The 24,453-nt window shown below is 37.2% G+C and overlaps 1 pseudogene; it reads right to left on the bottom strand.

The window, feature by feature from the left end:
- Positions 1-3,192: 3,192 nt before the first annotated feature.
- Positions 3,193-3,524, bottom strand: LOC118638210 (annotated as a pseudogene).
- Between the last annotated feature and the right edge of the window lie 20,929 nt (positions 3,525-24,453).

The following is a 24,453-nucleotide window of genomic DNA, read 5'->3' as shown; positions in this document are numbered from 1 at the left end:
TTCAGCTTCTGCTCCACTTCCCTCAGGCTGCTGCTGTATTGTGAACGGGTCATGATAATTTACAGATTTATATTTTCCCTTTCACTATTGTCTAAATGGAAAAGAACTGGACAGAATTCCACATTAGTCTTTGTCAGACCCATTTTAATGCCGAATTCAGCCAGAAGCCAGTAGATCTCTTGCTGTAAACATAAACAAGCAGAAATGTTATACTGCAGACTTTGTTATATGTAGTCCCAAATATGAGTGATACCACACAGAATCAGAACATACCCTCTGTTGATACAGATTTACTGAAAAAAGCAAGGAGAAAATTCACAATTTATTTTAATTTTTTTTTGTGATTTAAGAGAATATAGCATTCAAAACAAAAGAGAAAAGTTAGATCAAGAAAGACTGCAAGGGGTTAAAAATGATTGCAGAATAAAAATCAGGGGGTAACAGTGTACATCAGCTTGAATGCTGCAGAAAGCAAACTGTAGAACAGAAAACAAATTTAAAAATTCTTCCAGAATTCCAAAGGAATGAATAAGGAATAAGATGGAGGAGGATTTAGTAGTGTGTGAGCCATGCTACAAATGCTTCACACAACCCCCACCAAACCACTCCCCGCAAAACACACTCACATACACACGCTGCATATAATTTTCTCTTCTTTGTTCATTTTGGTAAGAACACAACACAAGGTCTACCTATTCACAAATATATAAGTGTACAATAAAGTTTTTTAAATGGCCACCTCCTAGATTCCCATTGAAACGATAGGCACTAAGTTGTAAGCAGATCTCTAGGTTTAATTTATCTTACATAACTGAAGCTTGCTACCCCTTTAAGAGTAACTGATTTCCATGCACAAGGTGACACATTCCCCTTTTCCCTTTGTTCAGAGGCAGCTCCTTGTTCTCAGCCCAAAAAGCTACTGTGGACATAATGTGTCATAGAAAACAATAAAAAACAAAACAAGATTTGTTCTCCCCAAATTTCCTGTTATTTTTAAAAATAATTTTATTTATTTATTTTTGTTACAGATGTTTCTCCTTTTTCCCCCAATGACACCCTTCTCCCCCTCCCTCCCCACCCTGTCCCCAGCTTTGTTGTCCATGTCCATTGGTTATGCACAAATGCATATAAGTTCTGTGGTTTTTCTCTCCCCTCCCACCCCCTCTTCTGGGGATTGTCAGTCTGTACCCCACTTTCATGTCTCTGGGACTGCCCTGTTCTTCAGACTGTTATGTTCATTATATTCCACAAATAAGTGAGATCATATGATACTTGTCTTTCTCTGTTTAGCTTGTTTCGCTTAGGACAATACTTTCCAGACCCCTCCATGTTATCTCAAAGGATAAGAGCTCTTTCTTTCTTACAGCTGCATAGTACTCCATTTGTGTATATGTACCACTGCTTTTTTATCCATTCGTCTACCAATGGACGTTTGGGCTGTTTCCAGATCTTAGCTATTGTAAATAATGCTACTATAAACATCAGGGTACATATATTCTTTCTCATTGGTGTTTCAGGCTTCTTAGGGTATATTCCTAGAAGTGGGATCACTGGGTCAAATGGCAATTTAATTTTTAATTTTTTGAAGTAACACCGTATTGTTTTCCATAGTGGCTGCACCAGTCTGCATTCCCACCAGCAGTGTACTAGAGTCCCCTTTTCTCCACACCCTTGCCAACGCTTGTTGTTTGATGATTTGTTGATGGCGGCCACTCTGACAGGTGTGAGGTAATACCTCATTGTTGTTTTAATTTGCATCTTTCTGATGATTAGTGATGTTGAGCATTTCTTCATATGTCTCTTAGCCATTTGTATGTCCTGTTTGGAGAAATGTTGATTTAGGTCCTCTGCCCATTTTTAAATTGGGTTCTTTGTCTTCCTTTTGTTGAGTTGTATGAGCACTCTATATATTTTGGAAATTAACCCCTTATCTGATATATCATTGGCAATTATGCTCTCCCATAGAGTGGTTGCCTTTCCATTTTGGTGGTTGTTTCTTTTGCTGTGCAGAAGCTTTTGAGTTTGATGTACTCCCATGTGTTCATTTTCTCCTTTGTTTCTGTTGCCTTAGGTAATGTATCAGTGAACATTCTGCTGCGTATGATGTCTGAAATTTGGTTGCCTACATTTTCTTCTAGGATTTTTATGGATTCATGAGTCACATTTAAGTCTTGTATCCATTTTGAGTTTTTTATTTTTTAACATAAATATTTTTATTACAAGTAATTATTTTTAAAAACAAAAACCAAAAATTAAATGAGTGGTATTGTTTTACATTTTTGCAAATCTTACCTGTAGCTGCTTCTTCATTCAATACGTCGGTGTGACTGAATTACAAAGAAAACTGCCCTCACACACATAGGAGTTGGAAAAGAAACTTCATGAATCTCCTAAAAGGATTTTAGGTACCTCCAGGAGTCCTCTGACCGCACTTTGAGAACTACTGCAGTAACTTGACTGCTTCTCAGGTGAAGACTCTACACAGACATGGACTATTACTGGCTGGCAAGTCCACCATGGCTAACACATTTCAAACAAATTTCAAAAGGTGGTGGTGAAAGAAACTTGAATTCTCTTGTTAATTCAAAGTGACACCAATTTTTAACTTGAGTTCATAAATTATTCTTTTGCCACCCAAGAAGACATATTAGGTTTTTCAAGTTTACTTTTCTAAACTAAGAAGAGAAAGCAACATGTCATATACAAAGTTAACATTTATATAGTGCTCTTAAAGTTTAAAAAGCCTCTTTCTGTGCCCACATGATGCTATTGAGTCCATAGAAGGCACAGTTTATAGAGGAGAAAAGCTTGGAGCACAGGTGACTTGCCCAAGATTGCCATCAGTAACCAGGTGGTGACAGAAGCCTTGTGACCAAGTGATGTGCGCGCAGGATACCTATGCTCTGGCTCTAATGAACAAATGTCTCACTTTTACAAGCTGGCTTTCCAACCTAGGAAGGGGGACCCTTTCATTTATGTTCACTTTTTTTTTACATACACAAGAGACAGCATCTGTTCTAGAATCCAACTGGATTTTATTTGACACAGAACACAATAGGACTGCAGGAATAGCACACTGAAAAGACAAAGCAGAAAAGACCCCATTCTATCCCATTTACAATTAAGTAACAGAGAGAAAAATCATTAAATGAATAACAAAACAGTTGAGCTTGATGGAAGAATATTCTTTTTCTAGTGCCCATACTTTTGGAATTCCCACTCTCTGTTGTCCAGCAGACACACCTGCCGTGTTTTGAGCTAGCAAGTGATGCAGCGGAAGTGAAAAGCATGATGACAGACTCCCCATGCAAGGGTGCACTCTTCAGAAGTGGCAGATACCTGGTTAGCATGACATTCTATGCAAAGATCCATAATGTGTTTCCTGCAGATGGCACAGTTATCAACCACAATATCCCAGGCCCAGAGGACTACTGCATTTCACTTTTTACTTCAAAGTGCTTCTTGCCCGCGTCGCTGTTGGTGCCGCTGGGGGTATCCACATCCATCACTGCCCCCATTTTGGAAACACACACTCCTGAGTTCATTCTTGTGTAGGGTGTAAGTTGATGGTCTTGTTTCATTTTTTTGCATGTAGCTGTCCAATTTTCCCAACACCATTTATTAAAGAGGCTGTCTTTACTCCATTGTATGCTCTTGCCACCTTTGTTGAATATTAATTGAGCATAATGTTTTGGGTCCCTTCCTGGATTCTCTGTTCTATTTCATTGATCTATGTGCCTGGTCCTGTGCCAGTCCAGGCTGTTTTGATTGCAGTAGCTTTGTAGTGTAATCTGATATCCGGTATTGTGATCCCGCCTACTTTGTTGTTTTTTTTTTTTTTTTTTTTCCAAGATTGCTGTGGCTATTTGGGGTCTTTTTTGGTTCCATATGAACTTTTGAAGTATTTGTTCTAGTTCTGTGAAGTATGTCATTGGTATTTTGATGGGGATTGCATTGAATCTATAGATTGCTTTGGGTAGTATGGACATTTTAATAACATTAATTTTTCCAACCCATGAACAAGGTATATGCTTCCATATTTTATATCTTCCTCTATTTCTTTTGTCAATGTCCTGTAGTTTCCAGCAAATAAGTCCTTTATTTCTTTAGTTAACTTTATTCCTAGGTATCTTAATTTTTTTTTGCTGCAATGGTAAATGGGATTTTTTTTTTAGTTTCTTTTTCTGTGAGTTCATCATTGGTTTATAAGAATGACGTTGATTTCTTGATATTAATTTTGTATCCTGCTACTTTGCCAAATTCATTTCTTAAGTCTAGTAAATTTTTGATGGAGTCTTTGGGGTTTTCTATGTATAATATTATGTCATCTGTGAATAAAAACAGTTTTACTTCCTCCTTTCCAATTTGGATCTCTTTTATTTTTTCTTCCTGTCTGATTGCTGTGGCTAAGACTTCCAGTAGTATGTTAAATAAGAGTGCAAAAGTGGGCATCCTTGCTTTTTTCCTGTTCTTAAGGGAAATGCTTTTAGTTTCTGCCCATTGAGTATGATGTTAGCCTGTAGGTCTTTCATATATGGCCTTTATTATGTCAAGATATCCCTCAACTCAAAATTGCTGAGTATTTTTATCAGAAATGGGTGCTGGATTTTGTCAAATGTTTTTTCAGCATCTAATGATATGATCATATGATTTTTATCTTTTATTTTGTTTATGTGATGTATCACATTTATTGATTTGTGAATATTCTGCCAGCCTTGCATCCCTGGAATGAATCCCACTTGGTCATGGGGAATAACTTTTTGATGTATTGCTGGATTTGATTTGCTAGTATTTTGTTCAGGATTTTGGCTTCTATGTTCATCAGGGATATTGGCCTGTAGTTTTCTTTCTTTGTAGTGTCTTTTTCTGGTTTTAGAATTAGAATTATGCTAGCCACATAAAACTAGTTTGGAAGTCTTCTTTCTTCTTAAATATTTTGAAATAGTTTGAAGAGAATGGGTATTAGTTCTTGTTTGAATGTTTGGTAAAACTCCCCTGGGCTTTTGTTTGCTGGGAGAGTCTTCATTACCTCTTCAATTTCCTTTGTTGTTATTGGTCTGTTCAAGTTTTTATCTCTTCCCAGTCCAGTTTTGGGAGACTATGTGTTTCTAGAAATTTGTCCACTTTGCTTAGATTGTTGAATTTGTTGCCGTATAATTGTCCATGATATATGTTAACATTCCTTTGTATTTCTTTGGTGTCAGTTATTATTTCTCCTCTTTTATTTCTGATTTTGCTTATTTGGTTTCTCTCTCTTTGTTTCTTGGTGAGTCTAGATAAGGGTCCATCAATCTTGTTTATCTTTTCAAAGAACCAGCTCTTTGTTTTGTTGATACTTTGAATTGATTTTTTGGTCTCCATGTCATTTATTTCTGCTCTGATCTTTACTATTTTCTTCCTTCTGCTTGCTCTGAGGTTTTCTTTTTGTTTGCTTACTAGTTTAAGTTGTGAGGTTAGATAGTCATTAGAAATTTTTCATGCTTCTTTTATTTTTTTTTATCCTCACCCGAGGACATTTTTCCATTTTTTGTTCAGGTAGAGTGGGACGGAGAGAGAGGAACAGAGAGAGAGAGAGAAACATCGATGTGAAAGGAACACATCGAGTGGCTGCCACCTGCACAACCGACCAGGGCCGGGGACAAACTGCAACCGAGGTACATGCCCTTAGCAGGAACCGAACCCAGGTCTCTCAGGACCGCAGGCCGATGCTCTAACCACTGAGCCAAACCGGCCAGGGCTCATGCTTCATGAGGTAGGCCTGTAGTGCTATGAACTTCCCTCTCAGAACTGCTTTCGCTGCATCCCATAGATTTTGTGTTGTTGTGTGTTCATTTTCATTTGTTTCTATGAAGTTTTTAATATCTTTCTCGATCTCCATGGTAACCCATTCATTTTTCAATAACATGCAATTTTGCCTCCAAGTTTTCAAATGTCTTTTTATGTTCTTCTTGCAATTGATTTCTAGTGTCATGCTTTTGTGATTTGAGAAGATGCTTGATATGATTTCAATCTTCTTGAACTTGTAGAGACTTAGTGTGTGTCCTAACATGTGGTCTATCTTTGAGAATGTCCCATGTGTACTTGAAAAGAATGTGAATTCTGCTGTTTGGGGGTGTAATTCTCTGTAGATATCTAAGAAATCCATTTGATCTAGCACTTCATTTAGAGTTTGTGTTTTGTTGTTAATTTTTGTGTCTAGATGATTCATCCAGTGATGCCAGCAAGGTGTTGAAGTTTCTTGCTATGATTGTATTGCTGTCAATTTCTCCTTTGAAGTCCTCCAGAAGATTTTTAATATATTGTGGTGCTCCTATATTGGGTGTCTATATGTTTGCCAAGGTTATATCATCCTGTTAGATAGATCCTTTCAATATTATGTAGTGGCCTTCTTTGTCTGTTGTTATGGCCTTCATTTTGAAATCTAATTGATCAGATATGAGTATTGCTACCCCCAGCTTTTTATTTCCTTTTCGTTGGCTTGAAAGATTTTTTCCATCCCTTCACTTTCAACCTATGTGAGTCTTTTGTTGTGAGGTGGGTCTCTTGTAAACAACATATATGTGAGTCATGCTTTCTTATCCAGTCAGCTACTCTGTGTCTTTTTATAGGAGCACTCAGACCATTTACATTTAAGGTGATTATTGCTATGTACTTATTTATTGCCATTTTTGTTTAGTGTGGTTCTATTTTTCTTCCTATTTCTTCTACTAGTTACAGCAGCCCTTTAGCATATCTTGTAGTGCTGGTTTGGTGCTAATATATTCCCTTAGCTTTTTTTTTTGGGGGGGGGGGTCTGGGAAATGCTTTATTTGACCTTGTATTTTGAATGATAGCCTTCTAGATAGAACAGTCTTGGATTCAGATCCTTGTTTTTCATGACCTTGATTACTTCATACCATTCCCTTCTGGCCTATAGTGTTTCTGTTGAGATGTCAGCTGAGAGCCTTATGGGGGTTCCTTTGTAGGTAACCTGTTCCTTATCTCTTGCTGTCTTTAGGATTCTTTGTATTTAATTTTTGGCATTTTAATCATTATGTGTCTTGGTGTTGGCCTGTTTGGGTTTTTCTTACTTGTGGCTCTCTGTGCTTCTTAAACTTGAATGCCTTCTTTCTTTACCAAGTTAGGAAAGTTTTCTGTCACTATTTCTTCAAATATATTCTCTAACTTTTGCCCATTTTCATCCTCTTTGGGGACTCCTATGATGCAAATATTATTACGTTTTCAGTTGTCCCACAGTTCTCTTAAGCTATCTTCCTGTTTTTTTTTTTATTGTTTTTTCCTTTTGGTTTTCTAATGGGTTGATTTATTCTACCCTGTCCCCTAATGCACTGATTCAGTCCTCACCTTCCTCTATTCTGCTGTTTAGACCTTCCAATGAGTTCTTTAGTTTTGCTATGTCATTCTTTATTTCCACTTGGTTGGTTTTCATTATTTCTATATCTTTACTCATGGTGCTGATATCCTTGCTCATGCTGTTGAGCTTCCTCAAGATCATGGCTCTGAACTCAACCTCTGAATATTTGCTTAAGAGCATTTCATTGATTTCATCTTTGGTAGAGGTCTCTTGTTCTTTCACTTGGAATTTGTTTTTTTGTTTCACCATTTTGGCTATCTCAGTGGGTTTTAGAGCCTGCAAATTTTCTTTGTGGGTGTTGGTGTTCTGCTGTTTGTGGCTCCCTCTACTGGTTTTGGATGGGCCTGGGTGGGCCCACATTAAACACCACTGTCAAGTCTTACTTTCCTGAGTAGATTTGCAAGCCCAGGAAAGGTTCAGTTATCCTCTCGCTTTTTGCGTAGAGGCTAGTAGTCTCAGTTACTCAGGGCCTTGGAATGTAGCCCTAGTTTTTTGCATAAGAGGATTTCCAAAGAGTGGGATAGATGCTGGTTGTTGATGAGCCTCAATTTGCATTTCTTTGCCTCTGCTGGGAAATCTGTAAGATCCGAGGGAGGGGTTGCTGCTTTTTCCCACAGCTCTGGGAAGGAGCACGCTGTCCACCATCCTTTGTGGCCACCACTCAGCAAAAACTCTGAGTGCCCTCCAGATCCCAAGTGTCCTCACAGAGTTCCAGGCCAGTCTGCCCTCCCTCTGCTGGAGCCCCAGGTGAGTGGCTGTAGCCAAACCAGTGCTCTGTCCCAGCTCTCTGTGCTATGGAGCTTGTTTAGTATTTTATCCCCAAGGGCTCTGCTCACAGCTAAAATGGCTGCTGTCCATGGGCTCCCAGCCTGCCACCCTCTCGTGCCTCTGCCGATCCTACCAGTATCATTGGTCTATGGTCCTGTCTCACTGCTTTTCTATTGCTTTTTTCCAAAGATTTGTCTTGTTTTAGTTGTAATTCCCATTTGGTCCTGGGAGATTGTTTGTGTAGCTTACATTCACTCTGCTGCCATTTTTTCCTCCCAAATTTCCTATTATTCAGATGACCCATATGTGATCCCAACTCCTTGAGGTGTCTTTATTCTACCAGTGTGGGTTTATAAACTCAACAATTTTAATTACCATGTAGCATCTTTGATTTCTCTCATTTCCTAACAGCTGCCTTCTGAAAGGAAATTCCATTGTGTGCTCTGACTGGCCACCAAGGAAATGACCACAGACATCCTAAAGCAGAAGACCTTATACTTTCACTTTTGCAGAAATTATAAGTGACCCTCACAAAGACATTCTCTCATCTGTCTTCATTACATCAAAGAGGGTAAGATTAAGAGGATTTATATTTATTCTTAGTAGAGAATTGGTAGGCTTTGATGTAATTGTCTTTTGTCTTAGGGCCATATAAGACCCTGTTCCTCTCTAGACTCATGAGAAAACATAAACTAGTAAAATCTAGAAAAATCTTTGCAAAACACACTACCCTCACAGCCAGAAAGAGAAAAGTGGAGAAATCTGTAAGATCAAAGGCCAGGTTTCCCGGGCCCAATGAGATTAATCATTCAGAATAATCACTGCAACTTAGAAACTTGCTTGGAAATCAGTCAGAAAGACCAGAAGAAATAACCATTTAGATATTTAAGATGAAATGTTCCAGACCAGAAGTTAAAGCCATGAATACAAAATATTAACTAATAGTAAATATATACTATATATATTCACTTTAATATGTAAACTGTATAGTAAAAATTGTACAAAGTAAATTTCTATAAGCATTTAAGCAGAAAGAACAAGTTACCCTAAGATAATAATTAGGTAGGTATTAGAAATATTGCGCAGCTAGTGGCTGACTGGTTGAGCATCATGCAAAGCACCAAGAGGTCATCAATTGGCTTCCTGGTCGGGGCACATGTCCAGGTTGTGGGCCCGATCCCAAGTGGGGGGCATGCAGAAAGTGGCCAATCAATGTTTTCTCTTATTGATGGTTCTATCTCTCTCTCCCTCTCCCTTCCCCTCTTTCTAAAATCAATAAAGAAAATGTATTTAAAATATTTTAAAAAGTTGGTCAGAAAAGAAGGAAAAATTAGAAGCCTATAAATTCTTTATAGACATGTGGTATATATATATAAAATAGTCTTACATATATAAGGGCTGAAAAGTAGTAAAAAAATCTGATATCTTTCCTAAAATCATACTCTCTAGTACACCAATAGTGAATCAAAGTGAACTTTATTTATTTTTTTTAATCCTCACCAGAGGATATTTTTTCATTTCTCTCCAGATAGAGTAAGAAGGAAGGAGGGAAGAAGGAAGAGAGACAGAGAGAAACATCAATGTGAGAGAGACACATTGATTGGCTGCCACCTACACAACCCCAACTTGTGTTGAGTCAGGGATGGACCCAACCGAGACCCGCGCCCTTGGCCAGAATCGAACCCGGGACTCTTTGGTCCGCTGGTCAATGCTCCAACTGCTGAGCCAAACTGGCCAGGGCTCAAAGTGAAATTTTTAAAGAAGGTTTCATGTAATATCAGTAAGCACTAAAATCAGATAAATAGAATTAAGCTTAAATATGTGTCGTAAGTATAACTACAGACCAACATAGAAAAAATGCAATATATAAAATAGTCTGCTTAGACTTCTGCCTCAAGAAACCTGCAGTATGTATTCTTTTCTCTATTTATTTTGTTAAGTACAACTAAAACTCTTGGAAATTTTATATAAAACATATACGAGAAAACTCTGAAAGGTAGAGAAGTCAGTAAAGTGGTTAAGAATCTTGAAACTCAGAACCGATAGCAGATTTCCTTGGGTTTTCTTTCTGATTTGGACACCCAGAGTTAGAGCTGAAGAACCTTGAAAACTAGAAATGCCAACGAGTTTAGACCATAAAAAGAAAAAAAAGTTTCAACAAAATCAAGTTTTCTTTAGCCAAAGAACCAGGAAATGGACAATTTACCAACACATATAAGCTCTTCTCCAGCCAAATACCACAAAAAGAAACAAACAAAAAAAAAAAACACGCAACCCCAACCACACTAGCCAAGGTTAAGTCTAAGGGGAACCTAAACTTCCATCCTGGCCAGACTGTGATAAGGCGGCCAGATCCCCTAGCTGGGGTGGTGTCAGAGTAGGCCAAGTGCAGATTTAACACTTCCATTCTCACTGGTGGTATTGTCCAGTGCACCCCTATCCTGATGCTGTGGTATCAGTGAGTCCAAATTGGGGGCCTGGATTTCCACCCCCACCCTGCAGTAACAAGGTACCCCATTCACTTCACTGTAGGGATGTTGTCAGAGGTGGTCTAGTGAAAATTTAGGACTTTGACCATGCCCCAGAGCTGTGGGTATGGACAAGGCCACCCCTCCTTCCATGGTGTCAGTGAAGGTCATATGAGAAGTGGTAACAAGGCAGTCCCACTTCTGCTAGCCAGGACTGAATCAGGGAAGGTCTAGTGGGGAGTCCAGCAATAATATGGAGACATTTCCCCCATTTGTCAACAGTAGAAATCAAAAGGAAAACCTAGACTTCTATGCCCATTTGGCAGTCATCAGCCAGCTTCTCCACCTCCACTTTACTTCCACTCTCCTTTACCTATAAACATTTATCAATATCAGAAAATAAACAAAAACCAAAACACCAAGCAGTGAAAACAAAAAGTTTCATTAAAGATAGAGTGGTATAACATACCTAAAATGTCTAAGCCTGCAGAGTGCTAGGGCCCCAGCCGGGTGGGGCTCTGCTGCCCCCAGGAGTGGCGGGCTGGGTCTTACCCCGGCAGGTGGCCCCACGGCCAGGAGTGTGGTGCTCAGGCCAGTAGGCAGCTGGGCTTCTATGGTCGCAGAGCTGGGCTCCCACAGCTCACAGTGGGCGGGGAGGGGGACTGGTCTCCGCCCCAGAGCCACACAGCTGTGTCTCTGATTCTCACTGGGCTCCTCCTCAAGATCCCTTCAAGAGAGTGGATGCCACAGGCTTGGGCAGCCACCTCCTCCCCAGGGGATGAGCTTGGGCGGGGTGACAAGGTACTAGGATCATGGGCCTAATGAACGCTGCTGGACTCACCCTGATGAATCCCTAAGACCCCGCCCCACCAAAAAAGACCATGGGTACATGGCAGGTGGTGACTGACCTTCATATATCCTGAGACTGTTACTGAGTGGCCTCAAACCCAGCACTGGCGCCAAGTGTGAATTTGCATCGGTCTGGTGAACACCAGTCACCCCTACCTGGTGACTCATGGAGAGCCTCCCTTAAGCACCTCACCACGGCCAGAGACTCTTTTAGTAACTGCACCTAACAGATCGCTAACAAGCGAGGAGGAAGGATATTAAGATGAAGGCAGATAATATGAAGACATCAAAACAATAGAGAAATTATGAAACAAAATGCTGATTCCTTGAAAATGTCAATAAAACTGATGAGCTTCTAGAAATACTGACTAATATAAAAAGAGAAGACACAAATGATCAATGTTAGGGAGAAAACAGGAGATATCATTACAGACTCCATAAATATTAAAAGGATAATGAAGGAATTCTACAACACATATGGGTAAAATGAACCAATTCTTCAAAAAAGCACAAACTACTACAACTCATCCAATAAAATTGGTGGAGTACAGATATACAAAACAATTAATATAACAGAGAACACAGAATTAGATCCACAACAATCTGCCCAACTAATTTTTGATAAATGGGCAAGCCAAAGTAAGAGTATAGTCTTTTCAACAAGTGATGTGCTGGAGCAAATGAACCTATATAGGCAAAACAATAAACCTTGACCTAAAGCACACATCTTACACAAAAAATAACTCAAATGTATCACGGATTTATTTTACCACTGCAATTATACCCCTAGGCATTGACATCAGAAAAATGTAAGTGTATGTTCACACGAAATCATGTTTAAAAATGCTCATATCAGCTTTATTCATAATAGTCCCAAATAGGAAATAGCTCATATGTTCTTCCACAGGTAAATGGTTAACAAATTGTGGTGTATCCATACCATGAAATATTACTCAGCAATAAAAAGAAACAAAGTATTGATATATATGACACATGTGTGAATTTCCTGAGAATTATGCTGGATGAAAAAATTTATTTCTCAAAGATTACATACTGGAAGACTCCATTAAATATTGTTTTAAACCATTTTAGCCCTGGCCAAATTGGCTAAGAGGTTGAGTGTCAGCCTGTGGACCAGAGTCCCGGCTTCAGTTCCTGCTAGGGGCACGTACCACAAAAACAAAACAAAATAAAAATAAATAAAAAAACATTTTTTCAAGGTATAATTGACATTATATTTACTTTGGGTACACCACATGATTCAATGTATATGTTGAAAAATGATTACCACAATAAGTTTAGATAACATTGATCACCATACATAGTTACAGAATTTTTTGTGTGATGAGAACTAAAATCTCTCTCTGCAACTTTCAGATATATAATACAGTATTGCTTATTACAGTCAACATGCTGTACATTACATCCCAGAACTTACTTATTTCTTAAGTGGAAGTTTGACCACCTTCACCCCGTGTCAACACCCACCTCCACCTGTGGCAACTATCAATCTTTCTTCTGTATCTCTGAGTTTAGAGTTCATATTCTTTGTTTTTGTTGTTTTCAAATTCCACATATAAATGAGATCATGGTATTTGTCTTTTTCTGTATGACTTATTTCACTGAGCATAATACACTCAAAGTTCATCCATGATGTCAAACATGGCAGGATTTCCTTCTTTTGTATGGCTGAATAATATTCCACGGTTTACACAATCACGTTTTCTTTACACATTTATCCATTAATGGACAGTTAGGTTGTTTTCATATCTCAGCCACTGTAAATAATGCTGCAATGAACATGGGATACAGATGGCTTTTTGAGATAGCAATTTCATTTCTCTTGAATAAATAACCAGAAATGGAATAGCTGGATCATATGGTAGTTCTATTTTTAATTTGCTGGGGAAACTCCTTACTGTTTTCTATAATGGCTGCTCCAATTTAAATCCCACCAACAGTGTATAAGCATTCCCTTTTGTCCACATTTTTGCCAACACTTGTTTCTTTTCTTTTTAATAATAGCCATTCTCACAGGTGTGAGGTGATAACTCATTGTGGTTTTGATTTGCACTTCCCTAATGACTACTGATGTTGAGCATCTTTTCATGTACCTATTGGCTATCTGTAGACCATATTTGGAAAATTTTTTATCAGGTCTTCTGTCCATTTTTAAATCTTTAAAAAAAAAATTTGCTATTGAATTGTAGTTCTTTATATACAGGGTGGGGTAAAAGTAGCTTTACAGTTGTGAGTACACAAAAGAGTTTATTCTTATATTATTATTTATTAATTATTATATGATTTTCCATATGAACAGCTGTAAAACTACCCCTTAACAAATATGTGAGATTTACTCCTTAACAAATACATAAGATTTACCCTTAACAGATACTTGAGTTGCACATATTTTCACTCACTTGGTAGGTTGCCTTTTCATTTTGTTGATAGTTTTCTTTGCTTTGCAGAAGCTTTTTAGTTTGATGTAGTCCCACTTGTTTATTTTTGCTTTTGTTCTCTTTGCTTTTGGTGTCAGATAAAAAAAATCATCACTAAGACCAATATCAAGGAGTTTACCACCTATGTTTTGTTCTTGGAGTTTTATGGTTTATGTTCAAGTCTTTAATCTACTTTGAGTTAATGTTTGTGTATGGTATAAAATAGTGGTCCAGTTTCATTCCTTTGCATGTGGTTATCCAGTTTTCCCAACACCATTTATTAAAGAGACTTTCATTTCCTGATCATATATTCTTGGCTCCTTTTTCATAAATTATTTGATCATATATACGTAGCGTTATTTCTGGGCTCTCTACTCTGTTCCATTTATCTATGTGCCTGTTTTAATGCCAATTTCATACTATTCTGATTACCATGTAATATAGTTTAAAACCAAGGTGCATGATGCTTCCAGCTTTGTTTTTTCTCAAGTTTGCTTTGGCTATTCAGAGTCTTTCCATAGAGTTATTCCATAGACATTTTAGGAGTATGTATGCTATTTCTGTGAAAATATGCCAGTAGAGTTTTCATAGGGATTACATTGCATCTGTAGATTTCTTTGGGTAGTATGAAAATTTCAACAATATTAATTATTCCAATCCATAAGCAACAAATAATTTTCCTTTTTAATGTGTCTTCATTAATTTCTTTCATCAATGTCATATAGTTTCCAGTGTACAGATTTTTCATTCCCTTGGCCAAATTTATTTCTGGTATTTCATTATTTTTGATGCAATTGTAAATGGAGTTGTTTTCTTAATTTGTCTCTCTAATAGTTCATTTTTCATATATAGAAACACAATAGTTTTTTGTTTATTAATGTTGTGTCCTGCAACTTTAATGAATCCATCCAATCTTTTTTTTTTTTTTTTTTTGGTGGAGTCTAGTTTTTTCTATATATAACATCATGTCACCTGTAAATAGTGATAGTTTTACCTCTTCCTTCCGATTTGGATGGCTATATCTTTTTTTTCTTGCCTGTATTTCTAAATACTCTGGTTAGGACTTCCAATACCATGCTGAATAACAGTTGTAATAGTGAACATACTTGTCCCTAATCTTAGTGGAAAAGCTGTTTTTCACAAGTATGATGTTAGCTGTAGATTTGTCATATATGACCTTTATTATGTTGAAGTATGTTCCCTCTAGATCCATTTTATTGATACTTTATACCCTAAATGAATATTGAAAATGTTAAATGCTTTTTCTGCATCTATTGAGATGATCATGTGATTTTACCTTCATTTTGTTAATTTGGTGTCACATTGATTGATTTCCAGATGCTCACCATCTTTCCATCCCTGGAATAAATCTCACTTGATCATAATGTATAATTTTAAAAAATGTATTGTTAGATTCAGTTTGCTAATATGTTATTTAATTTATTTATTTTTTATTTTATTAACATCAATGTTCATCAGGGATATTGGTCTGCAGTTTTCTTTTCTGGTAGTGTCCTTGTCTGGTTGTGTGTTAGGGTAATACTAGTCATGTAAACTTAGTTTGGAAGTGTTACTCCCTCTTCTATTTTTGGAATGGTTTTGAGAAGAACTGGCATTAATTCTTTAATTGTTTGACAGAATTCAGGAAAACATGAGAGCCCATTTTCATATTGTGATTTACATTTTTCAGAATGATTCGTAGGAACTATTTATATAGTTCTTCACCACTCACTTGTGTGCACATTGTCATAGTTAGATTTTTAAATTATGGTCATTCTTTGGTTCCATTCCAGGTCAGAGCACATGCCTGGGTTGCAGGCTCGATCACCAGTAGGGGGTGTGCAGGAGGGAGCCAATGGATGTTTCTCTCTCATCTCTCTCTCTCTCTCTCTCTCTCTCTCTTCCCCCATCTCTTCCTCTCTCTGAAATCAATAAAAACATATTCTAAAAAAATAAAGTAAAAAGATAAAACAACTTTCAAACATCGACTTTGATGTTTATTGGTCTGTTTATCATGACATATGGATAATTTGTAGATAATCAATGAAATTGTCATTAAATCTCCCAAAATATATAATATTTTATTCATAAGGGGTATAGAACCAATTCCCAGAGAGATCTATCAAAAGCATATGGCTTTAGTACATGTAAACTAAGGAATGAACATTAGGCTCAAAGTGTCCAATAATGTATGGGCTCAAATGTCTTCAAAATAGGAGTGTGAAAATATTGCTATATTTCTCAGAGTCAGTAGACAGCTTTATTCCATAGGTGCAGTTTGCTTTAAGCAAACAACACTGGGAAAACAAGACTACTCTGAACACTGAGGGATGTGGGTAAAAGATATTTCTTGCTTTCAGTGTTAGTGGGCAAACTACAACAAAGGAGAACATTAGAAGAATTTGGGACTATCTTAAGGGAAAAAAGGAATAGATTTCCATTCGTATTGAGAGGAATTTAAATAGAGTAGCAAAGTAACTGCCATGTTCTATGTTCTGATTTTTTATAAAAGCAAAAACCAACCAAATAATTCCAAGCTTTGAAAAACATCTTTTTTGAACACAAATCAAATGCTCAGTGTAAGAGTCATATATGTATATATGTAACATATGTATGACTTGACTTGTATTATATATAAATAAATTTGCATTATATATTCAATTTTATTCAAATAAAATGAAATATCTAGCTTTCTGACATACCAGCATATAATTCTTCAGTACATGTGATGTACCCTTTCTAAAATAAAGGATTTTTTATAAAGGTCAATTTGGCTGATTTATATTGAAAATAAAAAAAGATGTTTGATTAATGCATTGTGGGTAATTATTGTATTTATTTTGTATTGATGACACTTAATATGACTAACAAAGATATAGCACATAGTATTTTCTTTTTGCATGATTGCTATGAAATCACATCCAAAGTTGATAGTCCATTAGACTGTTTCGAACATTTTTTCTTAGAGCTCGTTTGTTTCCTAAATCTTCCTGACTGTTGCTTCTAGAATAGGATTACATTAAATAGCCTAAAAGCATCTGTCCATGTTTAGATGTAAGTGCATTTTTTAAACACATGTACTAAAAAGTGAGACAAAGAAATGAGACAAATGGCAACTAGCCATACTAAGGCCAGGAAAAAACAAAGATTGGCCAGATACTAGATTTCTTTATATTGGGCTCTAACAAATTTAAACTTACAGTTACTTTCATTTCTGAAAGGGGGGTTGAGTGGAACAGTGTCCCTGTAATATTTGAACCTCTGGTTCCTCAAGCAGTTCTCAGTCTGTGAATGTTAGACTCTCCAAGGAACCCTCAGCAGGTCTGATCATAAATCACAGAGCCTTCTGTCTGTCCCTATGACTGATCTCGAAAACAGGATCAATGTGCTTTTGTTCCTGAAACCTGAAAGCAAGTATCTAGGAGAGAGTATGTAAAAAAGGCAATAATTTTCAAAGGTCAAGTCTTAATTCGCCTTGATTTCCAGAAACTGGCCTTAGAGCTTTTTGATGAAAGCAATTTCCTAGCCCTTGATGATTACATTATAACATTCTTGCAGTCAGAAACATTAAAGTTAGTTATATGTTCATTTTTACTCTAAAAATTCTTAGCTTTGTTAAAACAACATCCCCCCTTTCAAGCCTGGGAACAAATATAATAGCTGCCCAATTTCTTGAATCCAGATTCTCATATAAATACTGATGGGAAGGTGTGTTCGAAAGGGAGCTCCCACCAAAAGGAAGAGGGATAGTATTCCTGAGATGCATGTGTTTTGCTGAAATATACACAATAAAAGAAACTAAAGGCTTATTTTTATTCTTTTTCACGGTCTTTCTTGGTGCCTTTGACTATAATTACATTACAAACATCCTCTTATAATTCATTTGTGTAAAATATCAGTAAAATTATACTTTCAATATACAATCTGATGAAAAAATCTTTTCATTTTACTACTTTAAAATGTATTTCTTCTCCCAGAGCCCAATACTTTCCAAAATATGCAATTTGAAGAAAACTTCATATAAATGCAAACCTTAAGTGATTTTTCTGGTTAATCTCATTTATTTAAATTAGCGTTATTTAATTACACATACAGCTGTTCTGTGCTCGAACATAGCCCAAGGGACTATTTAAAATGCTGAAGTCTAAATGTCATGTTTTATCACTAGGTAATATGTAGAAAACCACCAAAAAAAATTTGTTGTTCATTGTGTAGTACTTCAAGAATACAGCATTCTTTTCCTTTTCCCCCCTCTGATAAAAGTTATAAAACTATAACCTAACGTAAGTTAAACTGTCCTTTCTTTCATCTGAACACCATTATGACGTAATTCAAATGACAGCAATATCCTTGTCCAGAGAGGTCTGTTTTACTTATTGGCTTTAATTACCATCTCTAACATCTAAAATCCTTACCACCAGCCCAGAATTTCTCTAGTGCTCCAGACCCTTACGTATATCCAATGTCAACTGCATACCTCCTGTTAAACAGTTCACGTGTCCAAAGTGGAACTTATTATCTTTTCTCCAACCAGCTCATCTTCCCTAGGCTAACATCACCAAATGGGGTCTCGTTTATTGTTTAGACTGCTGGCTAGCAAATGATGTTTTTGACAAGATGGCTTAGACCTAATATCACCTCTATCCTTGCACAGAACAAACTTCTACTTTGCTGTATTAGAAAAACTCGGACTCTGGAATCAGTTGATCAGGGCTTGAATCCCAGCCCTCCTGTTAGTGACGAAGTGATCTTAGGAAAATTGTTTCTGGAGACCTTGTTTACTTATCCATAAGAAAAATACCATCAAACTTCCCAATGATGACTGGAGAATACAAAGAGAAAATATATGTGAAAATGTAGTATAAGACATAAGGCTTGTGTAAATATTGACCATTTTTATTTAGCAAATTCCTAAAAGCATCCAAAGAAAGATGGGCTTAAAGACAAAATAAACTGCCCTGGCCAGTTTGGCTCAGCAGTTGAGCGTCGGCCTGTGAACCAGAGAGTCCCAGGTTTGGTTCCTGCTAGGGGCACGTACCACAAAAAAAAAAAGACAAAATAAACCATCTTAGTTTATAAGACAATAGTGTACAAGCCACCACCAGGGTCCAGCCGCAAGCTGCAATTCGGTTCTCTGAAATTTCACTGGAACTTGCTCAATTCTGGTGCCAACTAACAATGCGGAAGGCAAAAGTATTTGTGAGTTAAATGAAGACATGTATCTGAAATATATGATCCATGCACATAAAATATTTAGAAAAAAGAAGGTTGTTTTTCCTGATAATATATGGACTTCTTGGTTTAGTAGAAATTAGTGAACAATTGACTTGCATTGAAACAGAAGTCAGAATAATTACTTCCCTAATTTACAATCAGAAAATGGCTTAGGAATTGAGAAAAACCAGGATCAATATGTGCTGTCCTCAACATGTAGCCTTTCTCCCCCAAAGGATATTCCAATGCAGTTACATTTAAATGAGATTCTGTTATAAGCTCCCTTATTATTTTGCCACCAAATCAGCCCAGGATGTTCAACTCCTCATGAGCCATGTTGACGTGTGAGTGGTTTGGATGAGCACTGGTCTCACAGAGTATGATTTCGTGCCACAACTGTCTTTAAAGTGGAGGACCTGATGTGTCCCCTGATGACCTGATCTCAGCATTTTTCAGTATCCCAAAGCTGTTGAGAAACCTCTACACCCAAATGACATTAGTCTGATGAGAGCATCACTCTAATAAGTATGTCATACAGTCACTGGGTCTTTTCTATTTGAAAAAGGAACTAAGGGCAGTGTCTGAGAGGAACATTTTAATCTTCTTTTCCTCCCAATAAAGCAATCCAAGGTCGCCTGTGCTATGCATCCAAATGCTTATATCACATATACGCTCAAAATAGCCACAATCCAATTTTCATTGTAGTGTCATTGAACTTGTTTGTCCAGCCAGTTTAATCTTGTGTTCAAACCTTTTTCCCCCCACCCCAAACATTGGCAGGCTGACAGTTTTATCTCCTATTGCATTTTGTCAGTCTTTTGCAAGCAAGGTGTAACGAGTCACTAAACATCTTGGGGATAATTACTCTTCCATTAATTTGCAACACTAATAATACATTTCCAGCTTTTTATGGTGCAAGAGTTTTATGCTTTATTAGTTTGCACTTGGTCTTTTCTTTGATATTTTTCCTCCTGTCTGAGACTGTGCAGGTCTACTGCTTGTACTGCTTCTATGAAGAATGCATTCTACTTCAAAGGAAGGAAAATGATTATGATAATACTGTAAAGGCCAGATGCTGGCCTTTAGAAAAATAATATATTATAAAACTTGATTTTGTGTCTTTCCTAGAATAAGAGGTTAAGTAATAAGTAGAGTGAGTCTGGTTAAGGAATATGTGCCTCTGGGGTATATACAAACCCAGACGACTGCAGTAGGTTAGTCAGAGCAGGAGAACAAGTCCCCTCAGCACTGACTCTGAGGTCTGGTCCTGTGCAGGGTCCAAATGCTCTAGAGTAAGACTAGCATGCCAAGCCATCAGCATAAGATGAGGCTGTTATCACTGCTTTCTGTGTTGTCATTTCTAGAATATCATAGAAATGGAATCATATAACATATTACTTTGGAGTCTGGATTATTTTACTTAAACAAATGTACTTAAGAGCTGTCCATGTTGTCACATGAATCGGAAGTGTTTTGCTTTGTTTTTTCCTTTTCAGTGTTGAGTAGTGCTCCATGCTGTGAACGTGCCACAGTTTATTTACTCCCTTATGGAAGGGCATCTTGGCTGTTTCCAGGATTTTGCAGGTGTGAATAATGCTGTTATAAAAATCTGAATATAGGCTTGTGTGTGAACATCAGTTTTCATTTCACTTAGGTATCGTGATACCTAGGGGTAGGATGGCTGGTCACCTGGTAAGTGGCTGTATTATTTTGCAATGCAACAGCAATGAATAAGTATTTCTATTTTTCTGGATTCTCACTAGCATTTGACGTTGTCAGTTTCTTCAAACTGCTTTTAGTCATTCTAGGCTAAAAAAAAATTTGTGATACACACATACACACTAGGATATTATTCAGTTGTAAAAAAGAGATTCTACTATTTGTGACAACAAGTGTTAACCTGGAGTACATTATGTTAAGTAAAATAAGCCAGACACAGAAATAAAAAACAGCATGATCTCACTAATGCATAGAATCTACAAAAATAAATTAAAAACAAATAGAATCTAAAAAAATCAAATTCACAAAAGCAGAGAGCAGAGCGGTGGTTACCAGAGGCAGGGAGATAGGGGAAATGAGGAGATGTTGGCCAACAGGTACTAAGTTGTAGTTATGTGGGACGAATAAGTCTAGAGAGTGAATGAACAGCATGAGGACTATAGTTACTAATATGTATTGTATCCTGGAAATTTGCTAAGAAAGTAGATTTTTGTTACTCTTATCACACACACAAACACACACACACACACACACACACACACACACACACAAATGATAAGTAAGAAGATAGAATTGTTAATTAGCTTGACTGTTATAATCATTTCATTATGTATATGTATTTTAAAACATGTCATATAATTTAAATATAATTTTATTTGAAAAAATATGTAGACATTCTAATAGGTGTATAGTAGTACATTATTGTTTTACTATATATTGCTCAGCATCTGTTCATATGCTTATTTGCCATCTATATATCTTCCTTGGTAAAGTGTCTGTTTAGATCATTTGCCCACTTTTCATCAGGTTTTTGTTTACTTACTGTTGAATTTTAAGTGTACTTTATATATGTATATTCTGGATACAAGTTCATCAAAGGTTATATTATTTGCAAATACAGTAGACTCTTAAACAATGTGGGTTTGAAATGCATGGATCCATTTATACATGCATTTTTTCCCATTGACCCATGCAGTTCAAACCTGTATTATTCAAGGGTCAACAGGTGGTTTCAAATACACATATTCCAAGGAACAGTCTAAGTTATACATAGATTTCCACTGTGCAGGAAGTCTGTACCCCTAGCCCCATGTGTTCAAGGGTCAACTCTACTTTCTCCCTGTTGGTGGTTTTCTTTTCATTGTCTTAGCAGCATTTTTTACAGAGTAATAGTTTTAATGTTGATACAGTCCTATTTATCAAATTTATCATGGCTTGAGGTTTGGAGTAGTATCTAAAATTCACCACCACACCCATGGCCACATAGACTTCTATCCTATGGCTTTTTTCTATAAGTTTTATATTTAGGTCTATGATCCATTTTGAGTTAATTTTTGCATATTATGTGAGAGCTATCAAAGTTTATTTTTCTGCATATGGATGTCTAATTTCATCACCAGTTGTTAAAAGGGTTATCCTTTCTCCAGTGAATTGCCTTTTCAACTTTGTAAAAAATCCATTGACTATATCTATGTGGGTTTATTTGGGGGCTCTCTATTTTGTTTCATAGATTGCCATGCTTATCCTTTTGCTGAAACTATACTGTTTTGATGACTGTACTTTATAGTAAGTCTTAAAATCAAGCAACAACTATAAATCTGGCCTCTGGGCAATACTACTGTGAGTCCTCTACATTTATTCTTCTTTATGAAATAATTTTGACTATTCCAGTTCCTTTGCCTTTCCATATAAATTTAAGAATCAACTTTTTATTATTTTCAAAGAAGTTTTTTGATACTTTGATTACAATTGAGTTGAATCTATAGATTGAATTGGGAAGAAATGACATCTTAACACTATTAAATCTTTCAGTCCATGAACATGGCACCTCTCTCCATTTGTATACATCTTTGATTTCTTACATTAGTATTTTGTAGTTTTCAGCATGCAGAGCATGTAAATATTTGGATAGCTGCTTCCTTTTTGGGGTTTTACTGTAAATGAGATTGTTTTTCAAAATACAAGTCCCAAATATTCATTTCTGGTATACAGGTATGCCAGATTGACGTTTGTATATTGTCTTTGTATTCTGTGACCTTCCTAAAGTCACTTCTTTGGAATTTTTCACATATACTGTAATCTCGTCTGACAATTTTGTAATTTGCCCCTCAAAATCAAACTCAATCTCCAATTTCTACTCTATGTAGAGGAAACCAATTCCTAAATCACTTCAACCTATAAGACCTTGCTCACATCTGTATTCTGCACCTACCACCCTATAGCATAATTATTTATTTACTTACTTTTCTCCTCCACTAGACTGTCAGATCCCTGGAGGCAGAACCTACAGTTGTTCCATTTTATTCCAAGCACCTATTGAAGTATCAAACATATAGGAGGAATATTCTAAGTGTTTATTTAATTTTTAAAAATGGAGAAAAGAAGGAAGAAAAAAAGGGAAAAGCAATTAAGGCCACAAATGTACAAATTACTAATCAGATGTGCAAAGAAAATATAGTTTTTTCTTCTGTACTGATCTTTTCATCTTTTTCATAATAGAGTAGATACCCTACTAGGGCTTGAAAGAAGGAAGAAGGGCATTAAAGTTGCCAGTGAAATGACTCTATGTTTTCTAGTTCAAACCATCTTACTGAGGCAACTTAATATGTTTGGGTAAATGCTCGATCCTTCAGCTGTTTTTCTAGATCCTTCTCCACAAGATGGGATCTGGATAATGGCAGTACACACAGACCTTTTTGTTAAAGAGGCACCTGACATCCAAGCACTGCAAACTTAGGTTGTTATTATTCACCTCTGGCCTCTTCCATATGGCCTCTGATTGCCTTGTGGTGACTGCTCTACTGGAATCATCTACTGAAGTCTGTAATCTGTATTTTTCACTTGGCTTAGTTACTGCCCGGAGTTCTTCTTTAATTCATTTTTAGCTCAGGTACTACTAGTCCTTTAGACTACTCTAATGTTCAGTTACATTTTCTTTCTGGTCTCTGGCTTAGCAATTCTGCCTCCCACAGTCCCTACAGAGGTCATCTTGTCTTGTCTGCCTTCTTGGAAGGTCCAACATTTCACTCTTTGTTTTCCCTACTCCACAGGTTGAACAGAACCATTCTTTCCATACTACCTGGGAGACAAAGTAGATTCAGGAGGCCACCCCTCTGCTTACCCATGGTGTATTGTATATATAATATAGACCCGTCAGCATGGTGGTTGAGGTTAGGAGACAGCACAACAGTTGCATTTGGAGCCTTTTAATAAAATTTTGGAACTAGAGGGGATCGAAAAATGGCAGCAGAGTGAACGGAGCTACACAGACCGTCTCCCAGAACCAAACTGGAATTACAACTATAACACAGACAAATCGACGGGAAAAACCAACAGAAAAGCCGCTTGCGAGGACCATACAACGAGGGACACTGACTCCATCCCGGTAGGCTTGTGAAGGCGCGAGATGGGGCTGGGAGCCCACGGTCGGTCGGCAGCGGCCTTAGCTGGGAGCAGCGCCCTCGGGTCACACTCCCAGGCGGCTCCACAGCGCAGCTGGGACAGAGGCTGAAACAGCCACAGCCACTCACCTTGGGCTCCGGCAGAGGGAGGGTGGACTGGAATGGAACTGTGTGGGAACACTCGGGATTTGTAGGGCACCCAGAGCGTTTGAGGGGTGCCAGCCACCCAGGACGGTGGCCAC

The sequence above is a fragment of the Molossus molossus genome, unplaced genomic scaffold (genome assembly GCF_014108415.1).
Source record: "Molossus molossus isolate mMolMol1 unplaced genomic scaffold, mMolMol1.p scaffold_m16_p_1, whole genome shotgun sequence".
Lineage (NCBI taxonomy): Eukaryota > Metazoa > Chordata > Mammalia > Chiroptera > Molossidae > Molossus > Molossus molossus.
This window is presented reverse-complemented; position numbering and strand designations above follow the sequence as displayed.